This window comes from Apium graveolens, chromosome 2 (assembly GCF_009905375.1).
Source record: "Apium graveolens cultivar Ventura chromosome 2, ASM990537v1, whole genome shotgun sequence".
Classification (NCBI taxonomy): domain Eukaryota; kingdom Viridiplantae; phylum Streptophyta; class Magnoliopsida; order Apiales; family Apiaceae; genus Apium; species Apium graveolens.
This window is the reverse complement of record NC_133648.1, coordinates 221,264,687-221,289,168: the sequence shown is the minus strand read 5'-3', so window position 1 is coordinate 221,289,168 and position 24,482 is coordinate 221,264,687. Positions and strand designations below refer to the sequence as shown.

At 39.8% G+C, this 24,482-nt stretch overlaps 1 non-coding gene across 1 annotated transcript; it reads right to left on the bottom strand.

Annotated features, from left to right (window-relative positions):
* Positions 1 to 256: 256 nt before the first annotated feature.
* On the bottom strand, positions 257 to 363 carry LOC141709669 (small nucleolar RNA R71). The gene has a single exon (XR_012570234.1). It is a non-coding gene; the product is annotated as a small nucleolar RNA R71 (small nucleolar RNA).
* Positions 364 to 24,482: the final 24,119 nt, after the last annotated feature.

Below are 24,482 nucleotides of genomic sequence, written 5' to 3'. Positions count from 1 at the left end.
GGTGCAGAATTCTGTTTCTTTTGGAGGAGCTGCGACTGAAGACCCCAACATGCACATAAGGAATTTTGTCAAGATCTGCAGCACTTTAAAGTATAATGGAGTGACTGATGAGGCTATCAAGCTGAGGCTTTTCCCATTCTCACTGAGGGACAAAGCTAAGGACTGGTTACATTCTGAACCAGCTGGGTCCATCACTACTTGGCAAGATCTTGCGCAAAAGTTTCTGGTGAAGTTTTATCCGATGGCAAAGACTGCTGCTTTGAGGAGTGCTCTTACTCAGTTTGCGCAGCAACCTACAGAATCTATGTGCGAAGCTTGGGAACGCTACAAGGAAATGTTGAGAAAGTGTCCACATCATGGAATGCCCGATTGGATGGTGATCACTGGTTTCTATAATGGTTTGGGGGCCCACTCTCGGCCCATGCTCAATGTAGCAGCTGGAGGCGCCTTATGGGCTAAAAGCTATACTGAGGCTTATAATCTTATCGAGACTATGGCTGCAAATGAGCATCAAAACCCAACTCAGAGGATGATGCCTGGCAAGGTAGCAGGTATTCTGGAAGTCGATGCAGCCACCGCTATTGCAGCGCAGCTCCAGGCGCTGTCGATGAACGTTGATTCTCTAGCTACATATGGAGTTAATCAAATAGCTATGGTTTGTGAGCTTTGTGCAGGTTCTCATGCTACGGATCAGTGTTCTCTTGTCAACGAATATGTTCAGTATATGAATAATTATCAGCAACAACAGCAGCCTGTGACAGCTACTTATCATCCTAACAACAGAAATTATCCAAATTTCAGCTGGGGTAATAATCAGAATGCTATTCAGCCACCATATCAGCAAGGTGTGAGTAAACAGTTTAATCCACCTGGATTCCAGCAACCACATCAGTATGCTCAAAGGCAATCATATCCTCAACAGGGAAGTGCAGCTGTACCTACTAGTGCTGATTTTGATGAACTTAAGCTGTTATGCAAGAGTCAGGCGGTTGCTATCAAGACCTCGGAAAATCAAATCGGTCAAATAGCCAATGCAGTGCTAAATCGTCAACCTGGCACACTCCTCAGTGACATGGAAGTACCAGGCAGAAAGGAAGCTAAAGAGCAAGTCAAGGCTATTACCTTAAGGTCTGGGAAAGTTATTGATGCTGAAAAGGCAAAAGAAGGAGAAGCTGAAGTTAGAGATGAAGAAGCTAAGCAAAAGGAGAAAGCGGCGGAACCAAGGAAGACTACTGTTGAACACACTCTTCCTGAGGGTAATACAGGGGAGAAACAGCTCTATCCTCCACCACCTTTCCCTAAGAGATTGCAGCAACAAAAGCTGGATAAACAGTTCGGTAAGTTTCTGAAGGTGTTCAAGAAACTTCACATCAATATACTTTTCGCTGAGGCTCTGGAGCAAATGCCTAGTTATGCGAAGTTTATGAAGAGTATTCTTTCAAGGAAGGTGAAACTGGATGACCTTGAGACCGTTGCTCTCACGGAAGAATGCAGCACTGTTCTGCAGCAAAAGTTACCCCCAAAGCTTAAAGATCCAGGTAGCTTCACCATTCCTTGCACAATTGGCAAGTTGACTTTTGACAAGTGCCTTTGTGATTTGGGAGCTAGCATCAATCTGATGCCGTTTTCGATCTTTAAAAAGTTGGATTTGCTTGATCCAAAACCCACATACATGTCTCTACAATTGGCTGATCGTTCTATTACTTACCCAAGGGGCATAGTGGAGGATGTGCTAGTCAAGGTGGATAAGCTCTTCTTTCCTGCATATTTTGTTATTCTGTATTTTGAGGAAGATAAGAAGATTCCCATAATCTTGGGAAGACCTTTCTTGGCTACTGGCCGTACCTTGATAGATGTGCAGAAAGGTGAACTTACTATGCGGGTACAAGATCAGGATGTCACCTTCAATGTGTTCAAGGCAATGAAATTCCCTACAGAAGATGAGGAGTGCTTAAAGGTGGATGTGATTGATTCTGTGGTTACTTCGGAACTCGATCGCATGCTAATGTCTGATGCTTTGGAAAAGGCCTTAGTGGGGGATTTTGACAGTGATGATGAAGATGGCAACGAGCAATTACAATATCTGAATGCTTCTCCCTGGAAGCGAAAGCTGTCGATGCCGTTTGAATCTCTTGGTACTTCTAACCTCAAAAATGCTGAAGGAAAGCTCAAACCATCAATAGAGGAAGCACCTACCTTGGAGCTCAAGCCACTACCTGAAACTTGAGGTATGCTTTTTTAGGTGATGCATCTACTTTACCTTTTATTATTGCATCTGACCTTTCTGGTAGTGAGGAAGACAAGCTCTTAAGGATTTTGAGAGAATTCAAATCAGCTATTGGATGGACCATAGCAGATATCAAGGGGATCAGTCCTTCATATTGTATGCATAAAATTATGTTAGAGGAAGGTAGTAAGCCGACTGTTGAACAGCAACGCAGACTTAATCCTATCATGAAGGAGGTGGTGAAGAAAGAAATTCTGAAATGGCTAGATGCAGGCATCATTTATCCTATTTCTGACAGTTCTTGGGTGAGCCCCGTACAATATGTGCCTAAGAAAGGAGGTATCACTGTGGTAGCAAATGAGAAGAATGAGCTCATCCCCACTCGAACAGTTACAGGATGGAGAGTATGCATGGATTATCGAAAGTTGAACAAAGCCACGAGGAAGGATCACTTCCCTCTTCCATTCATTGATCAGATGCTTGATAGGTTGACTGGTCATGAGTATTATTGTCTTCTGGATGGCTATTCAGGGTATAATCAGATTTGTATTGCACCAGAGGATCAGGAAAAGACTACCTTCACTTGTCCATTTGGCACGTTTGCTTTTCGCAGAGTTTCGTTTGGGTTATATGGTGCCCCGACCACTTTTCAGAGATGTATGATGGCTATATTCTCTGACATGATTGGAAATAATGCCAAGGTGTTCATGGACTACTTCTCCGTCTTTGGACATTCGTATGATGAATGTGTGAATAATCTCCGTGCCGTACTCAAAAGGTGCGTGGAAACTAATTTGGTGCTCAATTGGGAGAAATGTCATTTTATGGTGCGTGAAGGCATTATTCTTGGGCATAAGGTCTCTAGCAACGGTTTGGAGGTGGACAAGGCCAAGGTTGGAGTCATTGAAAATCTTCCACCACCTATTTCTGTGAAAGGAATCCGTAGTTTTCTTGGTCATGCGGGTTTTTATCGGCGGTTCATCAAGGACTTTTCGAAGATATCTAAGCCGTTGTGCAATTTGCTTGAGAAAGATGTGCCTTTCAAATTTGATGATGAATGTTTGGCGGCATTCAAGACTCTCAAGAAGAGTTTGATCACTGCACCAGTTATTACAGCACCAGATTGGACAGAGCCATTTGAGATGATGTGTGATGCGAGTGATTATGCGGTAGGTGCAGTTCTGGGGCAGCGCAAGAATAATCTCTTTCATGTGGTCTACTATGCGAGTAAGACCTTAAATGGGGCCCAAATGAACTACACCACTATGGAGAAGGAGCTCTTGCCTATAGTCTTTGGTTTCGAGAAATTTCGATCTTATCTGCTTGGGACAAAAGTGACAGTATTCACTGATTATGCGGCCATTCGCTATTTGGTTTCCAAGAAGGATTCGAAGCCGAGACTCATTCGTTGGGTGCTCTTACTTCTGGAATTTGAGTTAGAGATCAAGGATCGAAAAGGTATTGAAAATCAAGTAGCTGACCATCTCTCTAGGTTGGAGAATCCCGAGTCTACTTCACAAGATAAAATATTGATCAATGAATCTTTTTCGGATGAGCAGTTGTTCGCAAGTCAGGAGGAAGAGCCATGGTTTGTAGATATTGTAAACTATCTTGTCAGCAATATAATGCCTCCTAATTTGACCTCAGCTCAAAAGAAGAAGTTTCTGCATGAGGTGAAGTGGTATATATGGGATGAACCATATTTGTTTAGACAGGGAGCTGACCAGATCATCAGGAGATGTATCCCGTTCTGTGAGACGGAGGGGATATTACGAGACTGCCACTCCACAGTTTATGGTGGACACTATGGTGGTGAGAAGACGGCAGCTCGTATTCTGCAAGCAGGTTTTTTCTGGCCTACTTTGTTTAAGGATGCTCATCAGTTTGTTTTAAGGTGTGATCGTTGCCAAAGAGTGGGAAATTTGACGAGAAAGGATGAGATGCCGTTAAATGTGATGCTTGAAGTCGATGTCTTTGATGTTTGGGGAATCAATTTCATGGGGCCTTTTGTCTCATCCTGCAATAATCAGTACATCTTGCTGGCAGTCGATTATGTCTCAAAATGGGTAAAAGTCAAAGCTCTACCGACAAATGATGCAAAGGCAGTGCTGAATTTTCTTCATAAGCAGATTTTCACAAGGTTTGGAACACCTCGGGTAATCATAAGTGATGAAGGGTCGCATTTCTGCAACCGTAAGTTCACTTCTATAATGCAGCGTTATAATGTGAATCATCGAGTTGCTACTGCCTATCATCCGCAAACAAATGGTCAAGCGGAAGTGTCTAACAGAGAGATCAAGCGCATTCTAGAGAAGGTTGTTTGTCTGTCAAGGAAGGATTGGTCTTTAAAGCTCGATGAAGCTGTTTGGGCTTACAGAACAACATACAAAACTCTACTTGGTATGTCCCCGTTTCAGTTGGTGTACGGTAAGGGATGTCATTTACCTGCGGAGCTTGAGCATAAGGCCTACTGGGCGTTGAAAAAGTTGAACCTGGATTTAGATGCAGCTGGTGAAAAGAGAATGCTTCAGCTTAATGAACTTGATGAATTCCAACTTCAAGCGTACGAGAATAACAAAATGTATGGCACGATAGGAAGCTACATCCTAAGTTATTCGTGCCGGGGCAACAACTTCTCTTATTCAACTCTCGTCTCCGACTTTTTCGTGGGAAGTTGAAATCAAGGCGGTCTGGACCTTTTATTTTCAAAACTGTGTTTCCACATGGAGCGTTGGAAATTTTTGAGAATGATCTGAACCAAGCATTCAAGGTTAATGGTCAGCGGTTGAAGCACTACTATGGGGACATGGCAAACCGAGAAGTGGTTAGTGCCATTTTATTGACTACTTGAGAAAATAACGCAACGTCAAGCTAATGACGAAAAAGAAGCGCTGCATGGGAGGCAACCCATGATTTGTTGTTACAGGAACCCTTAGAAGTTAATAACCTATCCAAAAACACAAAAAAATCAGAAAAACGGGACTGAAAAAAAAAATTCCAGTGACGCCCTGAGCGCCCGCTCAGCTCTGCTGAGCGACCGCTCAGCAAGCTGAGCGCCTGCTCAACTTTGCTGAGCGACCGCTCAGGGGTCAACTGCCAAATTTTTTTTTTTTAGTTCAGAAAAAAAAATCAGAAAATTAAAAAACCAATCACATCCCATAAACCCACGACTTCTTTTCCTAATACCCCATGATTTCAACCTTCAACCCCACTCTTTATCTAATTTTAACCTAATCCACACCCTATATATACATACACTTATCCTACACATTCCCCAAAAACTTTTTACACTCAAACTCTCTCCCAAACACAAAAACTCAGTTCTTAAACACTTTTATTCAAGATTCAATGGCACCCAAGAGAGCACGAACTATTGATAGCAGCAGCATAGTCCCTACTGCTGATTCATCGAGGGGTACTGCTGCAAGGCCTCGGTTTAATGACAGAGCTGTGGTGGAGGAGTACACTAGGCTTTTGGGGAAGCCGATTCTGAAGGAGAGAGGGTTTTTACTATCGGGGAGGGATGGTGAGTTGCTACCTATGATTGCAGAGAAGGGGTGGATAGCTTTTTGTGAGTCGCTCGAAGCAGTGCCGATGAGCGTGGTTCGCGAGTTCTATGCGAACGTGAAGGCCGAGAAGAATGGGTTTTCTGTGGTCCGAGGGCTGACGGTTGATTATCACCCAGCAGCGATTCGCCGTGTGATTGGGCAGCGAGAGCGAAAGCTCGAGGAGGAGAACTGGAATGAGTAAACTGCCGAGGATTTCGACTTGGATTTGATTTATGCTACTCTCTGTAGGCCGGGCACAGTTTGGACCTTCAAGACCAGCACTAATGAGTATCGTCACTTCCCGGCGATCGCTATGAACAGGTATGTCCGTGCATGGAATGCATTTATTTGTGCTAATATTTTGCCTTCTTCGCATGCACACGAGGTCACAGTTGAGAGAGCACAGTTGTTTTGGGGAATTCTTAATGAGGAGTACTATGTGGACCTTGGTGAGTTTATCTACCAAGGAATTCTGAAGTTTTTGAGGGGAGCTAAGTACATGAACATCCCTTATACATCCACGGTCACGAAGCTTTGCCGAGCAGTGGGAGTGAACTGGCCGGCTCATGAGCAGTTGCAGTTTCCGGCCGCTCTGATTGATTCTGGGACTCTGAATGGGTTGCAGGAGTGGACCGGTGGTGAGCCCGAGGAGCATGGGCTGGGTTATCATCTTCCAGGAGGGCGTCCAGCATAAGGTGCTACTATGGCTAGGCCTAGGCGTGATGAAGCTAGTTCTTCGAGAGCTCAGGAGGGTGCTGGGATGGCTGATACCCAGTATAGGAGGCTTTCATGGTGGATGGATGCCATGTACGAGACACAGAGCAGGTTTGCTCGCTCACCCTTGCGTTAGGGACTGCTTTTCGGGGCTTTGGAGCTGATATCCAGTGGCCAGTTTTTGGTGAGGATTCTGTATACCCGCCGCTTGATACTCCACCCACTGAGGGTGATGATGATGATGACTCCGAGTAGGTATACCCTGTGTTCCTTTCTACTACCTTCACTGGGGACTGTGAAGATTTTAAGTTTGGGGGTGGTAGTTAAGGAATATTTTGTGTGTGTCATATAGTTGCATATTCATGATAGTTTAGTTCATATAGTTGCATAATTTTTGCCATATAGTTTTTTTTATTATTTTATTTATAGCTTTATTTGTTTATCATGTCATGTAGCTCATGCATATGCCATGATCCCTTTTGCGATGATTTATCGACTGATTTGTGATATTGATGCAAGTGTAGTGATAGCATTAAAGTGATATTAAGTCGTGTAGGTTGATATGCATGCTAGAAGCACTTATATTTTCACTAAGTCTTAGAGAATGCTTAAGGGCTAGATTGTTTTTATGATCTGATTGTTTTCGAGGTTAATCTATTTATTATGCTTAGAATTTGATAATAGGTTCATAGTGATAAAGGCATGAAAAAGAAAAAATGGCGTAAAAATGGAATTTGTTGTTAGTTGTGGCTAGGCGTCAAATGGCTAGTAGCCGGCTCGCATGTTATGCGAGTAGTCTAGGGTTGAGCAAGATGGAGCGAAACACACTTGCTCAGAAATTTTGAAAAAAAAAAGAAAAAAAATATAGAAAAAAAAAGAAAAAAAGAAAAAAAAATTGTGGTGTTTATGCATAATTGATCACGAGCGGGCTCTTTGGTATTCGAGTTATTAAGTTCTTAGGGGACTTTGTGCCTAGTGACCTAAGGCTTTTAGAGTCTGGGATCCGCTAACCTAACGCTCGCTACATGGATACCATTGTATAAGTCTTTTGTGGACCTCACTCATTGCACGGTCAAATAAGCATTGTTGTTGTGAATAAAAAGCATGATTCCATAATAAGCTCCAGAATTCTTGTAGTGTTATATGTTACTTTGTGCCTAGAATTTTTATTCTTTGTATAATCATGTGATTACCTTGATGATGGTTGAGTCATAATAATTGATCTAGTTCCGAAGCATATCTGTTAAGCATTTGCACCCACCACGTTTCTGGCTGTATGTTTGTTTGCATGAGTTTATTAAGCTTTAGTCGCCTAACTGCATTTGTTAAGATTTTGCAATTTCGTTGGTTTGTTCGTAGTAAGGGGGATCGCTGTATTTTCATATAGATTGCATTCATGCATATTTTTATTTATTTTTGAGTCTGTGACGCCTGAGGACAAGCATCGATTTAAGTTTGGGGGTGTGATAAGTGGCATTTTATACCACTTAGAACATCTTAAAATGGCTTAAATTGGTGCCTTGAAATCAAGTATTTTGTGTATTTGATGCATTTTTCTAGTGTTTATGCATTTCAGGGTATTAGTTGCATTTCGGTGGAGTAATCATCAAGAATAAGCCTTGGCATGTGTTCACCATTGCGAGAGGAAAGAAAGGGGCAGATTACGGCGAAGAAATGGAGCAAACTCAGGATTTTTCCAGTAGGGTCCTGAGCGCCCGCTCAGCTATGCTAAGCGGCCGCGCAGGGTCGGGAAAAAAGATAAATTATTTTAGGACTTCTACTTCTGTTTGGCTTCCACTTCTATGTAATCTGAGTTTTATGGGACTATTATATAATTAGATTTTGAGACGTTTTCACGAGGTTGGATCGTGGTATTAAGCAAGGAGCGAAGGAGATAAGGAAGAAGACCGTTTTAGCACACAGCAACGAAGAGGAAGCATATTTTCTTGTGATTCTTATTTCGTTGTAACGTTGGATGCTAGTTTTCTTACTTTGAACTTAATTACTCTTGTGACGTACTCTGATTTAATATAATTAGTTTAGTTATTATTTTCTTGTGTTTGTTATCATGATTTCATATGAACCCATGATGACGATAAGTGCTATTATGGGCTAATCGTGATCATGGGGTCGCAAAGGATTTACTATGGAATTCTTTAGTTAATTATTTAATACTTTAGTGTGTGATGATTGTATGATATCTAGTATTGGTTGTGCGTATTCGTCTTATGTGCTTCACGAACATATAAGATAGGGTGTTAATCTCTTGTGAAGCGATGGTGGATCTTGAGATTTAGAACTTGCCATGCTAGCATAGGTTCATGTATGATGTGCATGATTAATGGGTAACTCTAACAATTTTATTCGCCCTGTGTAATCAAAAGGAATAACTTGTGCTTAAATCGTTGTGTTGTCAATTTCAGTAGACATATAGGAACTCAACATAATTGATGCTTATTCAACTTCTATCTTAATTGTGGATGCTTGGTAGAATGGTATGAGTACAATGAAAGTTGGCTTTTATCAGTTTCGTGTTATTCGATTAATATCATCACTGTCACATGCTAAGGTAATAATAATAACTATTGAAGGAAGTAATAATGAAGTTGTGATCTCATGAGTATTTTAATATTGTTAATTGAAGTGTTATTTAAGTGATAAACTAAGTAATTAATTGTAGTTAATATTTAGTCAATAATTATAAGTGTTAGTGTCTTAACATTGAGAAGTAATCATACGTTGGTGCATGAGTTTAATTAAACAATAATTAGTCTGAGTCTCTGTGGGAACGAACTAGAAAGTATTCTATATTACTTGCGAACGCGTATACTTGCATGAATATTAGCGCGTGTTTTTGCCTTAACAACCACTATTTTTCCAAATCCTTTTTGGATTTGGGCCTTGATTTGGGCCTCTATTTTTCCAAATCCTATTTGGATTTGGGCGTTGATTTGGGCCTCTATTTTTCCAAATATTATTTGGATTTGTCAAGGATATCCTGGAATATTCTGGAAAGTTCCAGAACTTAAGAATTTTCAAGGATATTTTGGAAAGTTCCATAATTTGGGCTTTGTCTTTGGGCTTTCAACCTAATGGGCCCCTTTTCGCATTTTCATCTTCTCTTGGCTGCCTATATAAGAAAGTGAAGTGAGTCATTTTACCTCACTTATCATTTCTTGCTTCTTGAGCTCTCTTCTTCTCTTTCACAAAAAACACAAGGTCTTTTTCAGAGTCTTCTAAGCCTTTGCTCGCTTTCTCTTCCGGCTCTACAAATTCTCAGGTATATTTTTTGCATTATTTTTGCTTTTCTTGTTTTCATATGTTTTGATTTATGCTGAAATCTGCTTCTTTTGTTCTTTCTTAGATGGCAGATAAGAGAATGACCCGTTTGGCTAAAATGAATGTGGCCAAGAAGTCCAATGAGTTTCCCATCTGGTCAAGGTACACCTCTTTAATTGATATGATCAATACGTGAGGAGACGAGTACCCGTCCCACGCACACCTGGATGCGTTTGACCACGTCAACACTTTTCAGGATCGAAAGGAGTTAGACAAGATGAAATTATTCTTCAAGATCAAGGAGCCCTTCAAGTTGGTTCCTGCGGGTGCGGCCGACAGGGCCTATCACTAAAAGAAGGACACTTTATGTGTCTGTAGGGACACCTTGAGGGCAGGTATCAGACTCCCTTTCCATCCTTTTATTCCGGTTTTACTAGCTAATGTGGGCATCAACCCTTGCCAACTCCCTCCAAACTCTTGTAGGTTAATTCTTTGCTACTTGTCACAATGCGCCAAGCATGATGTCCCTCTTTCTATCGCTGTGTTCAGAAAGATATTTCAGTTCAAGAACAACCCTGACAAGAAACCGGGGTGGGTTTCTTTGAACCAACGCCCCACTGTTCCTCATATAGTGAACGGGAAGAAAGAGTTTCTTTATGTCCTCTGGGAAGGTGGCGACTGGGGGACTCTCTTTCGCTCGTCTTTTGGGCAAGCTGTGGATGGGAGCCCGAATGATATATTTATGACTGAGGAGGAGACCAGGGCTGAAGGGTTTTTAGCACATAAACGCAGCAAAAACATAAATTTAATCTTAAAAAAAAACCGAAACCCTCCGCAGGATCCATGCGAAAAATAATATTTAATTCGTAGTTTAGTATGTTTACCTTAAGAAGCTTTACGTTAATAGAAAGATGGAGGTCTTTAATGGCGATCCAAAAATGATGAACGGAGATCCTTAGCAGCTGCTCCTCAAGTGTGAAGCACTCCACCGGTATCCACCAAGAAAACGATGTAATGAAGGAGGAGGAGATGGAGAGAATTAGGGTTTTGTAAATCTTTTTGGTTGAGGCAAAAATAGGGTTTATAATAGTATATTTATAGGCAAAATTTTCAGCTGAGGGATACTTCTCAGCATATCGCGACTATCCGGACAATACGAATTCACTGCTTAGAATACCAAGAACCTATTCAGTGAGTAGTTACCGTACAATTAATTCCTTCTACCCTGCAATGTCACGATTAAATACAAGGCATGGAACTTGTGTCAAGCCTATCTTATTTAATCACTTGCTTTCCCATTCACTATGCATAGTTCTATTTAATGTAAATTAGAAACTCCTTTCTAATTTCATTCACTCTGGCCAGAGATTCCTGAACTAACATAAGTGGATCAGCATTGAACATTCTCCTACTACACTGGAAGGGGTAGATCCTTTATTGATCATACATTATCTTCGTGTACAACTTCCTATACCCAGTAGAGCCCTTATAATTGTCCCTTGAGACTAAGAACTAAACCAAAGCATAGTTCAGTGTACACAAGATGACTATGATGACCTCAAGTCTAAGGATACTTGTACAACTGTCACTGTAATAACCCCAAAATTTTGAACTTTTTGTAACCCTTATGAATAGTGTTTTTGCGGATATTGCTGAATAAGAAAACTTTTCATGCCACACTATGTAGGGGTTCTTTTATGGATATTCTGAGATTTTGTGGGTACTCTATATGATATATAAGTGTATGTAAAGATCGTCAGAATCCAAATTCGAACCTGTTGATTTTTCCCGAAAATCCACCAGATATCAAAAGAATTGAGTATAAGGTAACAAGATAAAAAGGATTTAAATTCAAGGATTTTAATAGAGGATCATAAAAGGAATATAATGTATTGAGAAAGGTTAAGGGAACCTAAGTAATAAGATCCCGGGTATGATCCCTCAAACGATAAACGAAAACGAAAGTTAAGCGAACTGTATAACAGATCAGCGGTCATTAGCCAAATAATTAAAAGCTAATCAAAGAGATTAGTGGGGATGATGTCATCAAACCAATGAGAAGAGGACAAAGGAGGGAGGGTGACATCACATGGTGACATAAGCATGACCAAGCAAAGTGTGTTGTTGGTTGAATTAGAACCACACAAAAATTACCATGGTAAAAGGGTAACAAAACAAAACAAATCAAAAATCAATCAACCAAAACAAATCAAAACAAAACACAAAAACACAAAAGCTCTTCCCTTTCTTCAAAGAAAAGCTCTCGGCTTTTTTCTCATTTCAAGAAAAGAATTTTCAAAAATCAAGTTCCAAGCTTTGTTAAATTGCAAGGTAATTATCTAAGACTCCTTATGCATAGTTATGGATATCCTATAAGTTTGAGCTCCTAAATCATTCACAATCTCTTCCTAAAAATCATGGAAGAAGATGGTGAATAGTGTTTTTCAAGAACTAAATTTTTTGTTCTTGAAGTTTTGTTTTGATTAAGCTTGGATAAGGACTTTAAGGGTGATTCCAAGCTATTCACTTGATTCTCCACTCTCCAAGGAAGGTATAACCCCTCCAAACCCTAACTTTATTTGAGTAATTAGGTTTAGTTTTGTTGTTATAATTCATGAGAGGCTTGCTAGTTGTAAATGTAGAGATTAGTTGATTTTGTGAAGTTTTTGGAGTGGTAGTTCTTGGATTGTTGATTAATGAACTTAAGTGTAGTTTAAATTCAAGTTTAAGAATAGTATAAATTGATAATATGGAGTTTTTGGGGCTGTTATGGTGAGTTATGGATGGAGTTTTGATTGGGTTGTAATTGTGGATTGATTGTGGGTTGATTTGGAGTGGTTTAAATTTGGGTAATCGCGTAAACATAGCCGTCGTAATATTTGATTTACTTTAGGCTGTTTTTGTTCTTAACATTAGGACCCGTGAACTTACTTCTAGGTTTTGACCATTTCCATTATTAGATATTTCATGTTACGAGCTTCGTTTTGATATGTAGTTCGTTTGATTCCGATGTACGGTTTAGGAGAAACGGCCGTTTTAAGTAACGACGTTTCACGAACGAATCATTACCCCTCGCCTTACTTTGAAACATAGGTTAAAGACCTAAAATGACTAATTGGAGTATGAAACATTTATGTAAAGTGTGTTAGGCAGTTGGTAAGACTCTTGCGAAAGAATCTCCTTAACACTCATAATGGTTAATTTATTAAAAATGGTGGAGCCGAGGGTACTCGAGCGACTTAAGAGAATCAGTAAGCACAAAGCAAGCGTTAGAGTCTAAATTGGTTAAAGTATAGGTTGATAAGTGACTTTGGTTTAATTCCAACTTATATGTTGTTTATAGGTTACCAGACTCGTCCCAAGCCATTTATAACCCCCAGTCGCTCAGGCAAGTTTTCTACCCGTTATACTGTTGTTGTGATGTATACATTTGTATATGCATTATCTTTCGATAGATGCATGATGGTTAATTAGCAAATTCTTGCGATATATTGTACCATGTGATATGGTATATATTCATGCCTGTTTCGTATTATTGACACATATATCTGTTGATTCAGTTGATAATACCTATGCTAGAGATAAACGGTAATTGGCATATACCCTTAGTATAGGGGACCCAAAGGTGAACTTTTTCTAAAACTGGGAGTCGAGGCTCCCGAGTATAATATATATATATATATATATATATATGAATAGTTTTCAAAACTATGAATCGAATAAGGTTTATTCGATAACTTTAGTTTATTATTGAATATTATCTTGAATATTCATTCGAGGGCTTATGACCCCGTTTAATTATTATTGAATATTATTTTGAATATTCATTTGAGGGCTTATGACTCCGTTTATTTTATTAATGAATATTATTTTGAATATTCCTTCAAGGACTTATGACTCTGATTATTCACTAAATAATATTCTTTATTTTATTAAAGAATAATGTGTCAATAATCAAACTTACTTTTGATTATTCAAATAAAGATATTACTTTCGTATAAGTACATCTTTGATTATTTAAGATTCATTTCAAGTATAAGTTTTACAACTTCTACTTCAATTATTTTTATAAAGATTATTCTTTATGGGAATATTATTTAAATAATAATATTCAGATATTTTCTAATATATTGGGACTGATTTAGTTTATTAAATCAGCATTACTCCAAACATTCTTAAAAATGTTTTGCGAATCTTCAAAATGATTTTAAAAGTTAGAGCGGATCCCAAAACTCATTTTATATTTAAGATCCTCCTTTCGAAGGGGATTTAAATACTCGCTCAAAACGTGAGGGTTTCGGCTCTGTGGTATGTTTTATATTCGCAACAAGGTTGTTATTTTGATAAAAGAGTTTTGATTACTTACCCAATACTCGGGAAGTAGAATTCTTGGAACAAGTTAATCCATTAACAGGCATCGCCTGGGAAATATCGGTGAGTTTTCCTTTCCAACTAGATACGACTTCTTGGTGGAGCCGTATCAACAAGTTTCTACTTGGGGAAGGTGAGGACGAGCTTTACGTTTCAGAGTCATGGATTTCATCTGAACTAGGAGTGGCGTAAGTGGTCGAGTAGCGTCGGCCCAGCCTTATTATATTGGCCCAAATGGCCTGGAAGTTCCGCAAGACGGTACATTCCTTAGGAGTCTAGTGTTCGGTTGACAAGTAAATCCGACAGGTTCTCCTCTACATGTAGAAAATGGTGGGGTTGTACTACTGCGACTGATCATCGTAAGTGGTCTTCCTAGCGCGACAAACTCCCGTAATGAGTTCATCATCCAGTTGGATAATTCTGCAACACTACCCGTAGCTTTTCGATCGAAAGGCTATGAATGGGTGGTTGCCGAAGCATTGACAGGGTCAAACAGTTGTAATGGTGTTTCCATTGAATGAAGTATCTCGTAACTTCATCTCCTTTAAAAAATATATCAGAGATTGAATCTATTCAAGTCTTAGCTTGTGGTCTCATCTATGGGATGACCTTTTGAAACTTATTATACTTTGAACAGTAATAGTTCAAGTAGATTTCTAAAAATGGTATAAGTATAGTGAAGTAATTGGTAACTTCATCTTCCTTAAAACTTATATCCAGTAAGTAATTACCTTACACTTGATAAAGGATTCTAGTAAGTTATCCATTTAGATACTTGCATTATTGTTTACACTATATATTATCTTGCGAGCTGTAATGCTCACTCTTGCTTCATTTCTTCATTACACAACAACAGTTAGGAAAGATGGCCAGACTCAAGCAGACCCAGCGCAAGAGCGTGGGAAACGTCCCGCGTCTTCCCGTTGATGTTGTAGCTGCTATAGCTACAGAGGTAGATCTATTGGTAGATCAGGCATTCTACTTTTGGGAACCAAATATTGTATAATTATAATTTGTGGCAGATAATGGCAATTAATTGTAAATTTATCAAGTAATCATTTTGGTTTGTAATAACTTTTGAATTATGGATTCAAGGACTTGTACTTATTTCAATTTCATCTCTGAGACTATAACGGGTTGTGGTGTGTGTTAGTGTGGGGTCATAGCATAAGGTTATTTATTATTAATTAAGTGAAGTGATATTGTGGAAAGAAAGACCGCGACGACCCGGATTCCCGATCCCGGATCTGGGGGTGTTACAGAAATGGTATCAGAGCCAAGCGTTATAAACCTCAGAGATGATGCGATGATGTAATAATAAACTCACAAAGATAATAAGAACTCTTGCCAAGTTCAAGGTCGGACTACTTAAAGTAGCGCTGACAGTTAAAACCCTTACGGGAACCCTTATAAGTACCATGATAGTAACTTAGCTCGTTTAATGTGTAGGCGCATGAAATAGAGGACCCTGAGATGTTCGCGCGTGAGCATGATGAGGCACTGCTAGATGTCGAGGATCAGGAGGAGCCTGAGATGGAGGAGGATGAGGAGGACCCCTCAGAGGAGTCAGAGACAGAGGTTGTTGCTATTTCAGATGAGGAGGACCCGGATGAGGTCCCAGTGGCTGAGGAGTGTGTCGAAGCTATGGTAGTGTACACTGGTACCCCTTTACCCTCACTCCCGGTGGTCAGAGCTCCTACCCCTCCACCACTATCCTGGAGCCCATATGATGATAGCTCAGAGACCCATACTCCCGAGCCTAGGCAGACCGAGGAGGCACCCCCACCGGCTCCGGATTCACCACCTCTCGACCCTGCCCATAGGCAGTCTTTGTTAGCCCACGACTATGTTCAGGACGTACTGAGGACCCGAGTGGCTGTTGCTGAGGCCCGGCTGGATGAGGCCACGAGGGAGTTGGATGCGGAGAGGGCGGGTAGGCGTACCCGAGCTTATGAGACTAGGGCTGCTATACCCCGATCCTTGAGGAGGGAGCTAACGGGGATAGAGCTCACATCCCGAGCGAGACTCAGATCGCTCCAGGGGGACAGGCATTGTAGGATCTCCAGGCGGCAGGTCGACTATATCTTCTGTCGTGCGATGGAAAGGGTATAGGAGTTGACCCGCTCCGGTGTGTGATTCAGGACTGATGATGGGATAGTCTAGTTGTCTAGTTTGTCGAGGCCTTAGTAAGAACCAATTTTCCGGGATAGTTGACTTGTATATAGCATCCCTTTTTCTAACTAGACAGATAGACTCTTGTGTTTCACTCTTGAGGCAGATGGCTGTAGCACTGTTGTACTTTTGACCAGATCAAACTATGTATTTCTCGTATTATGTATATATTTGTTTCCTTTCAGTTCAGTTCCTTAGTGACGAGATCATTGTTTTTATCATTATTATTACTGCACTTCTTATTAGAACTTTCATAAAATAAAAGAATTGCGAATTACATTCCCCCCATTATAGAGCTGTGCAAGGCACAATGTTGTGTATGATTGTGACCTAACATTGAATTTCCCAATAATTTTTTTTATTATCAGTATCATGCCACCGAGAAAGATTGGAACTCGGGCGAACCCTGGATCTGAGGACCAGGGAAGCCATAACCAGGATGATAGGAACCAGGAACACAGTGAAGAAGAAGATGGGGATTATGTTGAACAGGATGACTCCCTGTATGAAGAGGAGGAGGAAACATATGATGTTGAGGGATTTGAGATAGAGGATGAAGAAGGAGAAACTGAGGTTGAGCAACCAGTACCAAACCCAGGCATGGATCTCATGGGCCAGTTCATGCAACTGCTAAGGCAGAACTTGGAACGTCAACCCAACCCACCCCCTCAAAGAAATAACAATGTTGTGGCAAACTCTTTCAGGGTTTTTAAGTCCCTTAAGCCCCCTGAGTTCCACGGATCAACCGACCCAGTTGAGGAAAGGGCATGGTTAAAGGAAATGAAGAAATCCTTTGAGATTCTGAGTATCGATGAGGCACAGAAGACTGTATTTGCTACCTACCTTCTGAAAGGAGAGGCTAACTACTGGTGGGAGGCCAAGAAAAATATGGAGACAGATGCTATTATAACCTGGGAGAGATTCAGTCAGTTGTTTCTGGGAAAATATTTCCCGAGGTTTATGGGAAACCAGATGGAGCTCAAGTTCTTGGAGCTAAAGCAGAATAACTTATCTGTAGCAGAGTACGAAGCGAAATTTACTGAGTTATCAAGGTTTGTGCTGGAATTTGTGAGCACCGAGGAAAAGAAAGCTAGGAGGTTTCAGCAGGGACTGAAACCGTGGATTCAGAATAGGGTGGCAATCCTTGAGCTTACTGATTATGCCACTCTGATGCAAAAGGAAACAATTGTAGAAGCCGGAAGTGAACAGATGCAGAAGGAAAGAGAGAAAAAGGGAATAAAGAGGAAAAGCATGAGCATGGGTGGAGGTTCCGCAGGAAGGAGCTTCCCAACTAGATTTAATCGAGGAGCAGTGTCCCTACCGGGAAAGAACACTGGGTTTAAGCGGCCAATGAGTGTGAATGTGAGCCAGAGCGGCCAGAAGTCAAGAATGTCCTATTCCAACCAGTCTCGACCCCCATTGCCAGCCTGTAACACTTATGGAAGGATGCATTCTGGGGAATGTAGGGGGAAGCCAGTAACCTGCTTTAAGTGTGGGCAAGTGGGCCACTATTCCCACAAATGCCCTTCGTCAGCCCCTGCCGTCATTCCAACCACCACTTGTCATCAGTGTGGACGCCCGGGTCATTGGAAGAAGATTGCCCAATGAACAAACCAGCAGCTTCAGGAGCCAGCATGGCTGCCTCCAATAAGCCACCTACTGCGAGGACTTTCAACATGATAGTCCAGGATGCTATGAAAGACTCAGATGTGATAGCAGGTACCCTTTCTCTAAATTCAGTCAGTGCAAACGTTTTATTTGATTCGGGAGGAACTAAATCTTTTATATCAAAGGATCTTGTGCGTAAATTAAGACTTAAGGTTGAACCCTTGATAGAACCCTTACAAGTAGAAATAGCCAATCATTAAATTATTCCTGTTAACCAGATTCACCCCGCCTGTGAGTTAGGCATAGGGGAGCAATCTTTTAGTGTTAATCTGATTCCTTTTATATTAGGGGAGTTTGATGTAATTTTGGGAATGGACTGGCTATCTAGCAATGATGTTCAAATAGACTGTAAGGGGAAGAAAGTTAAGTTAAATATCCCAGGAAAGAAAGAAGTCATATTTAGAGGAAAGAGGCAGACGCATAAATTTTTGACTATGGCCCAGGCCAGAAGGATGTTACGAAAAGGAAATGAGGCTTACCTAGCCTATGTGGTGGACACGCAGAAGGAGGTGCCCAACTTACAAGATATTCCGGTAGTCAACGAATTTGAAGACGTATTCCCAAAAGACCTTCCGGGATTACCACACGATAGAGTGATTGAATTTGCTATTGAGTTGGCCCCCAGGACGGCGCCAGTTTCAAAAGCACCTTACCGGTTAGCCCCATTTGAAATGAAAGAATTAGCTACCCAATTGCAGGAACTTTTGGATAAGGGTATGATAAGTCCCAGTGTGTCTCCGTGGGGAGCACCAGTGTTATTTGTTAAGAAGAAGGATGGGAGCATGAGGCTATACATCGACTATCGAGAGTTGAACAAGCTAACCATAAAGAACAGGTACCCGTTACCTAGAATAGACGATCTGTTCGACCAGCTAAAGGATGCTGTTTATTTTTCCAAGATTGACCTAAGAAATGGATATCACCAACTAAAGATTAAACCCGAAGATATTCCCAAGACAGCGTTTCGTACCAGGTATGGGCACTATGAGTTCTTGGGAATTTCCTTTGGATTAACCAACGCCCCAGCGGCTTTCATGGACTTAATGAACAGAGTATTCAAGAAGTACTTGGACAAGTGTGTGATAGTTTTTATCGATGATATTTTAATCTACTCAAGGACTGAGGCAGAGCATGCAGAGCATTTGAGGATAGCTCTAGGAATACTCAGAGAGGAATAGTTATATGCCAAATTCTCGAAGTGTGAATTCTGGCGGAATGAAGTACAATTTTTAGGACATGTGATCAATAAAGAAGGAGTATTGGTCGACCCCTCCAAGTTAGAGGCGGTCTCAAATTGGGAAAGGCCAACCACACCCACAGAGGTAAGGAGTTTCATAGGATTGGCCGGCTACTATCGTAGATTTGTACAGGACTTTGCGAAGATCGCAGCCCCTTTGACACGACTTACTCGTAAGACAGAGAAGTTCGAGTGGACGGAGAAATGCGAGAACAGTTTTCAGGAATTAAAGAAAAGGTTGGTAACGGCCCCGGTGTTGGCATTTCTAGACGGAAAGGGAGATTTTGTGATATATAGTGACGTGTCACACAAAGGATTAGGGTGTGTGCTTATGCAGCACGGTAAAGTGATTGCGTATGCGTCGAGACAACTGAAGGAATACGAGATTAGATATCCTACTCATGACTGTAACACCCCCAAATCCGGGGTCGGGGATCCGGGTTGTCACGAGTTCCATTTCCATTAATAACACCCAATCTTAATAAATAATCAACTATTCTGTACTATGACCCCACCATAAACACACACACCACAAGTTATAGTCTCAGAGATGAATATCCAAAAAAATAATCACAAGTCATTTTATTCCACAATTATATGCCAATACACCTTAAACGGGTTTCTGAATAAATTTACATTTCTTTGCCATTATTACAATTCATAAATATACATAAATCTGGTTCATCAATAGTTGAAAACCTAGCCTATTGGTAGCTCCTACCTCAGCTACGACGGCATCAACGCTTCCAGAAAACTGCGGAACATTTTCTAACCGCTTGCGAATTGGAAGCTTGGTCATGTTCATCTTGTCTATCTGATGTTGTGTGATGAAAGAAGAAATCAAGGGTGAGCAACAAGCCCACCAAAATAATATGTATAATTATTTACAATATATGAGCATTCTCATAGTACTCATGAAAGTCTTGGTCAAGAAGAAATGAACCAAGTTTGATATCTTAACGCGACCAAGTCGTAAAATATTCAGTATATATGTATATATATACTTTTCAAAATCTTAGAAGTCCTCTTCCATGCATAATATACACAGAGTTCCAGTTTATAAGTGTATAAAAATATCATTGCAAGGTGATCTCATATATCTAACCTTGTCTCAACATTTTTCCGAAAATCTTTGACATGCACAAGATAATCATTTACTAGATATAAGTTTAAAAGATGAAGTTACAAGATACTCCAATATACTTATATCCGAATACTACTTGAACTACCACCGTTCAAGTTATAATCAGTTTCAAAAGTTCATCACCCAGATGAGACTACAAGATAAGACTTGAATAGATTCAATCCTTGAAATATCATTATAAATAATGAAGTTATGAGATACTTCATTAAGTCCCGATATATATATACACCTATATATATATATACATTTCATACACTCCTTGAAAACCTCTGTTATGAAAATTATAAACAGAGTTGCAATATCCAATAAATTTTGGAAAGGAGAAAACCTTGGCATCAACCTGATATCTTGCTGATCAGGCAAAGATACCAATAAGTAACCTTTTCTACTAGTAGATGGATGAATCCCCCACCGGTCATCACCCTGGCCACATAAGGACCTTGTGCTGGACCGCCACCCGGCCTCTTACGCGTTGATGGACTGCCACCCAGCCACTTACACTTTGATAGACCGTACCCCAGACTGTCGCTTATGCCGACTCAATTAGAGGGACTTACTTCCCAAACGTTGGGCAAGTAATCAAACTGTTTTCTCAAAACAGCAACCACGTTGCGAATGTAAAATACACCACAGAGCCGGATCCCCCAGGTTTTGAGCGAGTATTTAAATTCCCTTTGAAAGGAAGATCTTAAATATAAAAATGAGTTTTGGGGTCCACTCTAACTTTGAAAATCATTTTGAAGACTCGAAAACAATTTTAAGAATGTTTGGAGTACTGCTGATTTATTAAAATAAATCAGTCCCAATATATTTAGAAAATATCTGAATATTATTATTTAAATAATATTCCCATAAAAAATAATCTTTATAAAAATAATTGAAGTAGAAGTTTTAAAACTCATACTTGAAATGGATATTAAATAACCAAAGATATACTTATACGAAAGTACTATCTTTATTTGAATAATCGAAAATAAGTTTAATTATCGAAACATTATTCTTTAATAAAATAAAGAATATATTTCAGTAAATAATCGGAGTCATAGGTCCTCAAATGAATATTCAAATAATATTCAATAAATAATATAAAGTGAGTCATAAGTCCTCGAATGAATATTCAAGTAATATTCATTAAATAATATAAAGTTATCGAATAAACCTTATTCGATTAATAGTTTTTAAAAACCATATCAATATATATATATATAAATATATATATATATATCATATACTCGGGAACATCTACTCCCGGTTTTAGAAAAGGGTTCACCTTTGGGTCCCCTATACTCAGGGTATACGCAACTACTGCTTATCTCTAGCATAGGTATTAGGCAACTAATAAGCATTTGAACCAACAGATATATAAATCAAGAATACGAAATAGGCATGCATATATACCATATCACATGCTCCAATATATCGCAAAATTTGCTAATAACAAATATGCATTTATCACAAGATCATGCATATACACATATACATCACAACAACAGTTATACGGGTAGAAAACTTGCCTGAGCGACTGGGGGTTATAAATGGCTTGGGACGAGTCCGGTAACCTATAAACAACATATAAGTTGGAATTAAACCAAAGCCACTTATAAATCTATACTTTAACCAATTTAGACTCTAACGCTCGCTTTGCGCTTAACGATTCACTTAAGTCTCTCGAGTACCCTCGGCTCCACCATTTTTAATAAATTAACCATTACGAGTTTTAAGGCAATTCTTTCGCGAGTGTCTTACCAACTGCCTATTACACTTTACATAAATGTTTCATACTCCAATTAGTCCTTTAAGGTCTTTAACCTATGTTTCAAAGTAAGGCGAGGGGTAATGGTTCGTTCGTGAAACGTCGCTACTTAAAACGGCCGTTTCTCCTAAACCGTACATCGGAATCAAACGAACCACATATCAAAACGAAGCTCGTAACATGAAATATCTAAACATGGCAATGGTCAAAACCTAGCAGGGAGTTCTCGGGTCCTAATGTTAAGAACAAAAATAGCCTAAAGTAAATCGGACATTACGACGGCTATGTTTACGCGATTTCCCCAAAATTTTACCAACCAATTCAACACCAAACCATCACCAATCAATCCCAATACAACCATATGACCATATCACTCATCAACCACTTTAAACCATTTAAACCAAGCTCAAATCATACCATGAATCATCATAATCATTTATACCAAACAACTAAATGCTAAGATAATGAAGAGTTATACCTTCCTTGAAGCTTTTAATCCATGAAAGATCCTTGGAATGCCCATGGAAGCCTTAATCTAACCTCCTACAAGCTTGTTCTTTCAAAGAAATCAAGAACACAAAAATTAATTTCAAGAAAGTACTATTCACCATCTTCTTGAATGATTTATAGGAAATGCAAGGAAAGGATTTTGAAGCTAAGATTCCTAGGAAGTATGTAACTTAACTAGGAGAAGCTAGGATAATTACCTTGTAAATTAGCAAGTGGAGGAGCTTGGACTTCCCATTTCTTAAGAAAAGGGGCCGAGAGCTTCAAGAAGAAAAAAAGAAGAAGAAGTTAAGTTGTGTATTTTGTGATTTGTTTTGCTTGCCTTGGTTGGTTGATTTTGTTTTGATTAATTACTTTTAACCATGGTGAATTTTTGTGTGGTCTAGAATCAACCAACACTTCCTTCACTTTTTGTCATGCTCATGTCATCCCCTTATGTCATCATCCCACACTTGTCCTCTTCTTGTTGGTTTGATGACATCATCCTCACTAACCTCTTTGATTAGCTTCTAAATACTTGGCTAATGACCGCTGATCTGTTATACGGTTCGCTTAACTTTTGTTCTCGTTTATTGTTTGAGGGATCATACCCGGGATCTTATTACTTGGGTTCCCTTAACCTTTCTCAATACATTGTATTCCTTTTATGATCCTCTCTTAAAATCCTTGAATTTAAATCCTTTCTATCCTGTTACCTTATACTCAATTCTTTCGGTATCTGGTGGATTTTCGGGAAAAATCAAAGTGTTCGGATTTGGATTCTGACGATCTTTACATACACTTATATCCCATATAAAGTACTAATAATATCTCAGAATAACAATAGAAGAACCCCTACATAGTGTGGCATGAAAAGTTTTCTTATTCAGCATAATCAGCAAAATCACTATTCATAAGGGTTTCAAAAATTTCCAAAAATTGGGGTTATTACAGTCTCCCCTCCTTAAAAGGATTCCGTCCCGGAATTAGATAATGAATAGGGATACTCTCTTAGCATTGCACTTTCTAACTCTCGAGTAAATTTTCCCATATTGTGGTTCTACCATCAAACTCTGACTAGTTTGATAACCCTTCTCCTAAGCACTTGTTCCTTTTCAATCTATAACCCGTCCCGGTTGCTCCATATAGGTTACGGCTGGTTGCATGTCTATGCGCTCATATGCCCCTATTTGTCTGGCATCCGAATTACACTTCCTTAACATTGATATGTGGAACATGTTATGAACTTGCTACATGTTCGGGGGGTAGGGCTAGCTCATATGCTAATTTCCCAATACGTCTTAATATATCCAAGGGTCCAACAATTCGTGGGCTTAGCTTTCCTTTCTTTCCGAACCTTATCCATCCTTTCTAAGGGAATACCTATAACAGCACTAGGTCCCCTACTTCCTATTCTTTGTCCTTTTGTGTCAAATCAACATACTTCGTGTGCCCATCTTGGGCTACTACCAGCCGTCCTCTGATTAAATCCACTATTTCCTTGGTCCTTTGGATCACTGCTGGTCCGAGCATCTTGCGCTCTCCAACTTCATCCTATCATAAGGGAGATCGACATTGTCTTCCCACAAGGATCTTATAAGGCGATACCTCGATACTGACATACGATCGATTATCGTGAGAAAACTTAATCTGCGTTAAGTGATCATTCCAAATTCTTTCAAGTCTATTGCACCGACTCTCATTATAGCTTTTAGCATTAGAGCTTTTGCTTCTCAATACCCATTCTTTTCCAGTTCGTAATCGCTACTACCTTCCGTTCCTAATATTATACTGGTTATACTTTTGCTTGTTAGCGTTCTATAACCTTTTAATAACCACGTCAACCTTAGTATCACGAATGTGTTTCCATTCCGAATACCACC